Genomic DNA, 10685 nt, shown 5'->3' with positions numbered 1-10685 from the left:
TAGTTCTAGATGATATCGACGACGATCATCATATGTAGTTCTACATGATATCGATGACGATCATCCTATGTAGTTCTAGATGATATAGCCACACACACATATGTAGTTCTAGATGATATCGACGACGATCATCATCCTCAAGCCTGGGCGGTGGGTGTTCCTGATAGTAATTAGGATGGCCTGTCCAACACGAAGATTCTTGCCAACGAGGAATCTCTTCCACCCAACCGAGTTTAAGTGTGTGCGACCATCTGTGTCCATGCGGTAAGTACAGGTGGTGACGGAGCCCCTTGCGGTAAGGCGTAGTCCAGCTGAGCCTTCTTCATCAGGATCGATACCACAACTCACAGATAGGTTCTTTGGCAATTTCTGAATAAGAAAAACATATCAATTAATAAATAGCCTCACACATACTCTTGCAAATATATTTCTATTAAGTCTAGATTCCACACAACATATCATTGGACTCTACACTAAGCATATCATCGGATAATTTGCATTTGTAAGTATAACATACCATATCATGTCGATCGACCATGGTACTTGTCAGGCGGGTCACGAATGGCACCCCGACAAAGTCAGCACGTGGTGGAATTATGTCCCATAGGTTGCACACCTCCTCCTCGCTCAGCCTCATTCTTTGAGCTACGATGGCTTCATGAAGTGGGTTCTAATCATCTTCATCGAGTGGGTCCTCATTATCTTCATCATCTTCTTCATCTGCATCATCTTCGTCATCTTCATCATCTTCGTCATCTTCATCATCTTCCACCAGGTTGAGATAAATGACAGCCAGCTTGGGTCTTTCTGCTCTTAAGGAGAAGCTGATCAACTCACCACCAGTAAGACGCATGCGGGCGAGGAAACGGGCCCATCCATCTCCTCCAATCTGCGACATATTGCGTCCTTTCTTGACCTCCATAGTGTACGGCCCCCCCAGGAGCCTCAAATGTCACAGTGTCTCCTGTCGGCTTGTTGAATGTCAACCTCACATTGCATGGGACGGTCTGTGTAAGAAAAGAAAAATGACACAATGCAGTAATGCCAACACTAAAAATAAAATAGTTGTTACATTTCATCTAATTTCTTACGCCGCATGACGAAAACTCGGCTGGAAGTAGATGCCAAACAGCTTGCCAGTTGCAAGGCTGCTGGCGCACCTTGACTTGCACAGTCGACATAGTGGTGGTGGTGGTTACGCCATTTTCCTAAAGCAATATGAGCAAAGGATTAATGATTCACTTCACAGGAAAGAAAAACAGTAGCATGTGATATTTTCCTAAAGCAATATGAGCAAAGCATCCTAAATCAACTAGCATACTAAATCCAGTAGCATACTAAATCAACTAAATCAAAATGTTCTAAATCAACTAAATCAACTAGCCTACTAAATCAACTAAATCAACTAGCCTACTAAATCAACTAAATCAACCAGCCTACTAAATCAACTAAATCAAAATGTTCTAAATCAACTAAATCAACTAGCTTACTAAATCAACTGAATCATATCAACTAAGTCAGAATGTTGCATATGAACTAGCCTACTAAATCAAAATGTAGCAGGGAGGAGGGAGAAGGAGGGGCGACTTGAGGAAGGAGAAGAGAGTAGGACGGAGGAGGAAGGCGGAGCAAGGAGGGGCTGGCCGGCGGCGAGTGGAGGGAGAATGGAGGAGGAAGGCGGAGCGAGGAGGGGCTGGCCGGCGGCGAGTGGAGGGAGAATGGAGGAGGAAGGCGGAGCAAGGAGGGGTCGGCCAGCGGCCAGTGGAGGGAGGACGGAGGAGGAGGACGGTACCGAGTCCAGCGAGGAGGATGAGGTGACGGCGGCGCAGATCGGAGGAGGGGCGACGAGGGGGAGATCGAGTGTGTGTGTGAGTGTGATCTGGATCGAATAGGTGAGGGGGGAGATGGAATGGCTTAGCAGTAGCGCGCTATAGCAAAGTGCGCTACTGCTAAACGACCTATCAGTAGCGCCTTTGGCCGAGAACGCGCTACTGCTATGTTAGACATAGACATAAAAAATACATTGATCATCAATTGTCTTTTTGTGTACAATCTGATTTGTCAATAGAAATCCTCGACGGTTGGTTTAGGAACAGGCGAGGATTCCTATTACGGCCACAGATCCTACACATAGAGTTCAATGAAGACCAAGTGCTTGTGAAAGTTGTAGAAATAACATATTTAAGGTGGTACAAACTCTCTTCACGGAGCGAGGTGGGACTAAATTTTTGTAGTAACCTTAGTAGTAGCGATTATTGCGTAAATGCGCTGCTGCTATGATCTATAGCAGTAGCGCCCCTTGTTCCAACGCGCTGCTGCTATAATTGGCCTCGCCGCGCCGTCGTGGGAATTTTAGCAGTAGCACGTCCTGGTGTGTGCGCGCTACTGATAAACTTATACCAGCAGCGAGGTTTTAAAGTGAGCGCTACTGCTAAGTAGCAGCAGGGCCTGATTTTAAAGCGTGATGCTGGTAAGATTATGTGTATAGGCTTTTCCCTAGTAGTGTCTACTAGTTAGGAAAATTAAAAAACTTAAACTTGGACATGTTTTGCAAAAAAGTGTTATGAAAAAGTAAAACAGCCATATCTTTTGCATACGATGTCGAAAAAAAATGCATAATATATCAAAAAAACAGCACGAAAATCCACATCCGTAGGCCTGTTTGCAAATTTTTAGAATCCTCAAATTCTAAAAGGAAAAGAAGATATGCTCAAATTTTAGTTTTTTGACTTTTTTGTTAAATCTAGTCAAACTGTGGTCAAAATATGGTCAAACTACTTATTCAATAAATATTAGTGTTAACAAATAATTATTTTTTGTTTTTTGACTTTTGGTCAAACTATGGTCAAATCTGGTCAAACTATGGTCAGATCTGGTCAAACTGTGGTCAAACTACTTATTCAAGAAATATTAGTGTTACTAAATAATTATTGTTTTTTAGAATAATAGTTTCAAACTCAAACGGTGCTTAATGCTCAGGTTCAACTCCAAAGGGTTAATAGGATTCACAGCTTAGCATTGTCAGAAAAACAACAAGTGCGGACTTGGAAACTAGGGGGAATATAACTCGAAAGTTAAGCGTGCTCAGGCTGGAGTAGTGAGAGGATGGGTGACCGGTCGGGAAGTTAGACGATTTGAAATGAGTGGTTCATAGTTGAGCAGTGATTAGAGATTGAATTGTCAAATAATTCAGAAATTTGAAAATAAAAAAAATCAAAAAAAATCCTTTAGTCCCGGTTGGTGTACTAAAGGTGGAGCTCCAGAGAGCAGCCACGTCGGGAAACAGTGAGTGGAGTAGCGGTGGCTCTGGCACGAATAATGATAGGCTCGTCATGTCATCGTTCACCGGTGTATCTATTGTCGAAGGCCACGAGGGGTGCTCTTGCAACACGTCGGCTGTCGACCCTGGCACGGATAGTGGCTACCATCTGTTGATGGTCAAGGGCTACTCGCGCACCAAAGAGTTGATATCCACGAGCAAGAGCATCAACGCTGGTCCTTTCAAAATAGGAGGCCATGACTGGTTAATTGAATACTACCCTAATGGCGAGAACCCGAACCGCGTCGACTTCATCTCTCTCTATGTATCCCTTTTCCACGACGATAACAAAGTGGACGCGAGGGTCAATTTTACTCTCGTCGACCAGGTTGAGAGGCAGACGTCGATGTACATTCGTGCAACTAATAAAGCTTGCAGGTTCGATAATAATGTTTCTTGGGGCACCGACAAGTTTTTGGCAAGAGATGCCCTTGAACGATCGGCACATCTAAAGGGTGATTCTTTCACCATCCAATGTGACATACTGGTTCGCATGATCCCAATACCAAAGATGCCGGTGGCCACGACATCAAGGTGCTCCTGTCTGACATAGTCCGGCATTTTAACATTCTCGTTCAAACCAAGGTGGGTGCTGATGTGATATTTGAGGTTAATGGCGAGATATTCACTGCACGTCGTTCTGTGCTTGCTGCCCGGTCCAAAGTCTTCATGACGCAACTCCTTGGTCCCATGAAGGAGGTCACTACTACGTCCGGTGTCATACATATCAAAGACATGGGAGCAAACGTGTTCAAGGCATTGCTTAGATTCATCTACACGGACTCATGCCCTGAGATAGACGCGGACTACATGGATGAGGAAGATATGTTACAAGTTCTAGAAGAAGGACTAGAAAAGGAAACAACGGATGAAGAAATGTGGCTGCAATGGCTTCAAGACTTGTTTGTGGTGGCAGACATGTACGATCTCCGATGACTCAAGTGCATGTGTGAAATGCAATTGTCTGAATACATAGTGGCGAGCTCGGTGATGTCCAATCTTGCTCTAGCCGAGTAGCACTACTGCCATGGATTGAAGGAGGCATGCTTGAAGTTTATCCAGGTCCAACCCCCTTCTTGCTTGCAAATAATAACGACGATTGATGGCTGGGATAATGTAGTTTCAACCTATCCCTTCATGCTTGCAAATAACAAATAATAATGAAGGATGCCACCTGCTTGTGGTTGAAGACTACTCACGTACTCCCTCCGTTCGAAATTACTTGTCATAGAAATGGATGTATCTAGACATTTTTTAATTCTAGATACATCCATTTCTGCGACAATTAATTTGGAACGGAGGGAGTATCAAACAAGAGACACTTTTGGTACGTTCGGTACTACCCCAAGGGCAAAAACTCGAATTGCCTCGACTTTATTTCTCTCTATGTTTACTTTCATGAAGATGATGATGCCGAGAAGCCTGTGAAAGCCAAGTTTGGTTTTAGTTTCATCAACCAGGTTGATAAGCAGAATCCAACGTACATCATCCGTGAAACTGAGACATGCACCTTCACCGGCAGTGTTTCTTCTCGGGGTCATGGCAAGGTTATCAGAAGAGACGCCCTTGAACACTTGACAGAATCTAAAGGATGATTGCTCCACCATTCGCTGTGACATCACGATTTGCAACTCCACCGACGAGGAGTCTGGTGGCGCCAATCGAGGTGCTCCTGCCTAACATGTGCCATGATTTTAGACATGTCCTCCAAAATAAGCTGGGTGCTGACGTGACATTCGAGGCTAGTGGCGAGACGTTTGCTGCACACCGGTGTGTGCTCGCAGCCCGGTCTAAAGTCTTGATAGCACAACTCCTTGGCCCCATGAAGGAGGGTGTCATACAGATCAAAGGCACGGAAGCAAAAGTGTTCAAGACTTTGCTTACCTTCATCTACACAGACTCATTTCCTACTATGGACAAGCAAAACATGGAGGAGGATGAAATGTCAACGACTATAGAAGACGGACAGAAGAGGAGGCAGTACAGGATGAAATGTTGTTGAAGGTGCTTCAAGACTTGTTGTTGAAGGGGCTCATAGGTGGCCCATAAATTTCGAGGGCCCAATTTTTTTTTTGAAAACACTAACGCTCACACATGTGGCAACATTGCAACTCACGCACACGTCTGGATCAACGTCTACTTCAGTTTGCACGAATCTTGACACACCGAGGCACTTTTCGCGTGCCATGTAGGACAAGGCCGGTGTGTGGGCATTGGAGAGATCGCCTACATGCCACACAGCCACCACCTAGTCCACGCGCGTGTGGGCGAACTGCTTTTCGCCCACATGACAAATCGTACGTTGTTGGATGGCAACTGCAGTTGCGCGTACATGGCAACTAGGTAAACACACATGACAACTATGATTCGTTTGCTAGACGGCAACTGCAGTTGCGCGTACGTGGCAATCAGGTAAACATACATGTCAACTGTGATTAACCACACGTGACAACTAGGTAAACACACATGGCAACTACTGTTTGACCAGATGTGGCAACTAGTTAATCACACACGACAACTATGGTTTGATTACACGCAGCAACTACCATAAATTAGACATGGCAACTATAGTTAATCAAAACAGAGATAGTTGCCATACTTTTACAACCATATTTGTCATCCCGGATAACTACATCTGCCATCCGGATGGCAACTAAATCATCATCTCGTGGGTACCTATTGTAGCTGCGCCAGGACGTGTAGGCATATTCGCTTCGCGCCACTCGCGCGGGTGAAAATGAGTAGTATTTGTTGGGTGTGTGACACGAAGTAGCTGCGCCCACACGTGTGGGCAATCCTACTGTTCGCCCACACACAGCCCGCCTGAGCTGCCCTCCGCTCATGCCACACATGGTGTGTGGGCGAATGCCTATTATGCCACACGTGTGATGGATATCGACATCCATTTTTTTATTTAAGTATACCAGCGATCAGAAGGGAACCGGGCTAATTTCTAGAATCTAGACACTTGGCTGCATCCCGCTGGACTCTGGGCCCGTTGTTGCAGGCATGTGTGCGTTGCTAGTCGGTCGCACCAGGATGATCCGATTCCATACGAACCAGGGCGTGGGCGAATGTCGACGGGCCTCCCAATTCCCTTCCGGCAGCAGCGACTCGGCGAGTGATGACATGCGAGACGCGATGGTTCAATTTCTGATCTCCAATCCAGGCAATGAGTCAATCCGCTTTTGACTACTAATGACGAAATCCTGACTAAATTTGTAATTAATTTTACCTACTGACGGAAGGAATCGACCCCTTGGGCCTAGCCATGTGTTCTCAACTTCTCGATGGACGATCGCCGTATAGACTAGGTGAGTTAGAAGTAGCAATTTTTGTGTAGATAAATCGAGTTTCAACCTGATTTTCTTTGAAACATTTAAATTTAGGTTTTAAAAATCGATATCATGGGAGCATACAAGAGGTGGTATCACCTGATATTTCCCTGCATATATACGATCCTTTAAGAGAGATGGTAATCTGTGTGTTGCTTTTGTCTTGTCAACGTAATTTACCTTGGTCAACATTGAACTGTATTGCAGCATTGTGCAAGTCCCCTAGCTATATGTTTTATCCTTTTATATTTCTCTCTGCATTTCTTTTTGCCTTCTGTATCATGTAAACCTTAATAAAGTTTGCTGGATCCACGAACAAAAGTGTAGGCAGAAAGGCATTTTGTGAACCTGGGTTTAGGGGCAAGACTTTGTAAAACAAGACACATGTCACCAATAATTAATTCACAGTGACTGTGACAACAATAGTGATATCGATGGGCGCGTAGGAGGGCTCCGGCTCCTTATCCTCATCCATATACGTGAGTATCTCATCAATGTCCTCCTCCTCATCCATATACGTGAGTATCTCATTAGTGTCCTCCTTCTCATCCATATACGTGAGTATCTCATCAATGTCCTCCTCCTCATCCATATACGTGAGTATCTCATCAATGTCCGCAGTATGCTCCGCCTCCGCCTCCGCTTCCTGCAGACGACAGCGGTTGGCCGGCCTTCGCCTTCGATTCTGACCGAAGAGAATCGAGGATCATCTGCTGCTCTATCTGTAGACCTGCATCCCAGTGTCCCCCATGTCCTTCTCGTCTTGCTCCTGCTCCGCGTCCTTCCCGTCCTCCTCCATCTCCTCCTTCGGATCCACCACGTCTGTAGGTAGCCCCACAGCGATCCAGGCTTTGCGCCTTGCCCAGATCTGCTCAAGGAGTTGCTGCCGGCGAGAGGGGTTAATCATAAGTGGGAGACTTGTCCAAGTAAGGACAACACCCAAACACCGGTCCACCCACATCAAAATAACGAACGTGAATCATATGAGCATGATGAAAGCTAACTTGACAATGATTCCCATGTGTCCTCGGGAGCGCTTTGCTTTATATAAGAGTTTCTCCAGGCTTGTCCTTTGCTACAAAAAGGATAGGGCCACCTTGCTGCACCTTTGTTACACTTGTTACTTGTTACCCGTTACGAATTATCTTATCACAAAACTATCTGTTACCGATAATTTCAATGCTTGCAGAAAATACCTTATGAAAACCGCTTGTCATTTCCTTTTGCTCCTCGCTGTGTTCAACACTCTTACTTGTCGAAAGGATTACGATAGATCCCTTATACTTGTTGATCATCAATGTGGCAAGTTATCGTTAACCCTAGCTCTGGTCATGCCCAAGCCTCACGCCGGAGGAGGCGCGACCACCCCGTGAGCGTCGCGGGGTGGGACAGACGGACGGGACCAGCTCGTCTGAGGCTCTCTTTCTGGGAGGGGAGGGAAGGAGCGATGTCGGTGCAGCGAGTGAAGTGTCGGCGAGGAGCAACAATCCCAGATTCGCCCCAACCCTGAAACCTCTAATTTAATTTGGAATTTCAAATCAAGGAGCCCCAATTTCGTTGAAACATGGAAATGGTAATACGGCCATAATGGCATCATCACTCGAAAATGCGGTAATGACTGATGAGCGCCCAAAATTCACTAGAGACCTGTCTTGATGATACTGGAAATAAGAGGCTAGCTTATGCTAAAATAGTGAAAATTGATAGATTATGTAACCTGTTTCTGATTTTAGGACAATATAGATGCCACTTAATGTATGCCCTCTCCTTGTATATATATAAAATATCATCTAGAGTTGAGAAAGCATCGTCATCAGTGTGTGATTTAGTTAAATTCACTAGACTGAGAACTTGAGAAGATGTCCCCTGCACTCTAAATTAGCTGCCTCAAATTACATCATTGAACAAACTGGAACTGGAGATTCTTGTTTGCCATGTAAAACTGTAAATAGGTTTCTTGGTGCGCAAATACTTTCAGCATAATAAGTTAATAAAGAAAGGCTTAGCTCTCATCAACCCCTGACAGAAATATGATTCCCGCTAGAGTGACAGAAGCTTACACTCGAGTAAGGGGGCTGTTGTGTATGGGAGTAAAGAGGACTTGTTACTTAATGTTATGGTTGGGTTTTATCTTAATGATCTTAAGTAGTTGCGGATGCTTGCTAGAGTTCCAATAATAAGTGCATATGACCCAAGTAAGGAAAGTATGTTAGCTCATGCCTCTCCCTCATATAAATTTGCAAATGATTAGCGGTCTAGTTATCGATTGCCTAGGGACAAATGCTTCTCTTATGTTACAAAAAACTCTCTACTAAACAACTAACTTTATTATCTTTCAAATTACTCGTAGTTTTATTCTAGCTAAGTACTTCTAGTTTTATTCTTGCAAACCTATCCTATCATACTACAAAATAGTTTCATACTTGTTCTAGGTAAATCGAACGTTAACTATATGTAGAGTTGTATTGGTGGTCGATAGAACTTGAATAGAATATAAATTCTACCTTTAGCTCCTCATTGGGTTCGACACTCTTACTTGTCGAAAAAGCCTACAAACATTCTCCTATACTTGTGGGTTATCACGTGCCCGGTGGGTCGTTCGGGTCCGAGCCGTCTGATCTCGGAGTGCCCCCAAGAGGCTCTTGCCGCACGCCACCGAGCAATGGACGAACAAGAGACACCCTTCTCCTATGGAGCGCCAAGGAAGGCTGGTGCTACATCATCCTTTCTAGGACTAATGTGTACCACTTCATACACTAGAAACAACTTTGGGGATATTTGTAAAATTGTATGCTTTATATATCTCTCTTGAGATATTATTTTAGGGATTTCTTGAGAAAGAATATTAAAATATGCAGGACGACACACATATATACACTAAAATTTGACACAAGTTACATATAATAATTGATGAAGCTATGGTGTTCCATTATTTTCTATTTTGCTCACATTTAAGGGTTCCAGGACTTTCTTTAAGAGACATTGTTTGAAAAAAACTTTGGCCACAACATATATTTTACATTAAGTATGCTGTGTGTGTATGTGTGTGTGTGTGTTTCAATGATATACACTAGAAATTTAAAACATAGAACACTATTATCAATTGTGCCCAAGAAAAATAATAATATTTAGTTTTATAATTTTATAGAAATATTTATAAATAAGTATGAAAGTTTAATACAAATAGTATATGTTTTAAGTTGATTGAGACGTATAATGTTTGTTTTTGTATCGCCATGTATATAGTTTGCCCTTATGCTGAATCAGAAAAGGCAAACCTACAAATTGGTGTAAGTCTGAAACTCCTTGGACCTTTATAGTGACATATGGCGGCGGGGGTGGGTGGAGATGTTTTTTTATGTCATTGGTCTTCTAAAAACAAAAATAACATGTTTAGAATGTCAATCATGAATGATAATTAAAGATTGGATCAATTTAATTCTAGCTAAAAATATAAAAAAAAAAATAAAAAAAAATTTAATGAGCGAAAAGCAAAGAAGAAATAAAGCTATTGAGTCGGCCCAATACCAATGATTAAAGGTGCCTCGTTGATGCGGGACCTTATTCCGTATTACTGTGGGCAAGATAAAGCGATGCCCTAATTTACTGGATGCCTGACATACGCCATAATAATAGGAAAGGTTAGTGCTTAACCGACTGAATTTCATCGCATCGTCTGCCGCCTCGTTTGCATGATGCATGTTCCTATGGGAGCTCAGCGGGCTTTCTAACATTGCCCATGTTACAATCACAACACATGCCATGTATCCTGGACTCTTATATGTCCAAGTTTAATATAAAAACTCTTTCAGAGGTTTACCCTTAGTTTGTCCTTATCTTGATTTTTTAGAAGGCTTGATTCACACGTCTGCCGGAGGGGCCAGCGCACAGGTTTATTTTGAGAAGTAAGTACTAGCTAGCTAGACAAGTGTATCCGATTAGGACTTTGGTGTCCGTGTGGTGTTAGAAATTGGAGTAGATTCAATCAAAATATCTTGTATCCGTGTAGTACATGATTCGGCCATATATAT

At 43.5% G+C, this 10685-nt stretch overlaps 1 pseudogene; it reads left to right on the top strand.

Annotated features, from left to right (window-relative positions):
- The first annotated feature begins 3323 nt into the window (after positions 1-3323).
- Positions 3324-4477, top strand: LOC119321695 (annotated as a pseudogene).
- Positions 4478-10685: the final 6208 nt, after the last annotated feature.

This window comes from Triticum dicoccoides, chromosome 6B, assembly GCF_002162155.2.
Source record: "Triticum dicoccoides isolate Atlit2015 ecotype Zavitan chromosome 6B, WEW_v2.0, whole genome shotgun sequence".
NCBI classification, from domain to species: Eukaryota; Viridiplantae; Streptophyta; class Magnoliopsida; order Poales; family Poaceae; genus Triticum; species Triticum dicoccoides.
Note: the sequence above shows the minus strand (reverse complement) of the source record. Positions and strands in the feature narration are given on the sequence as shown.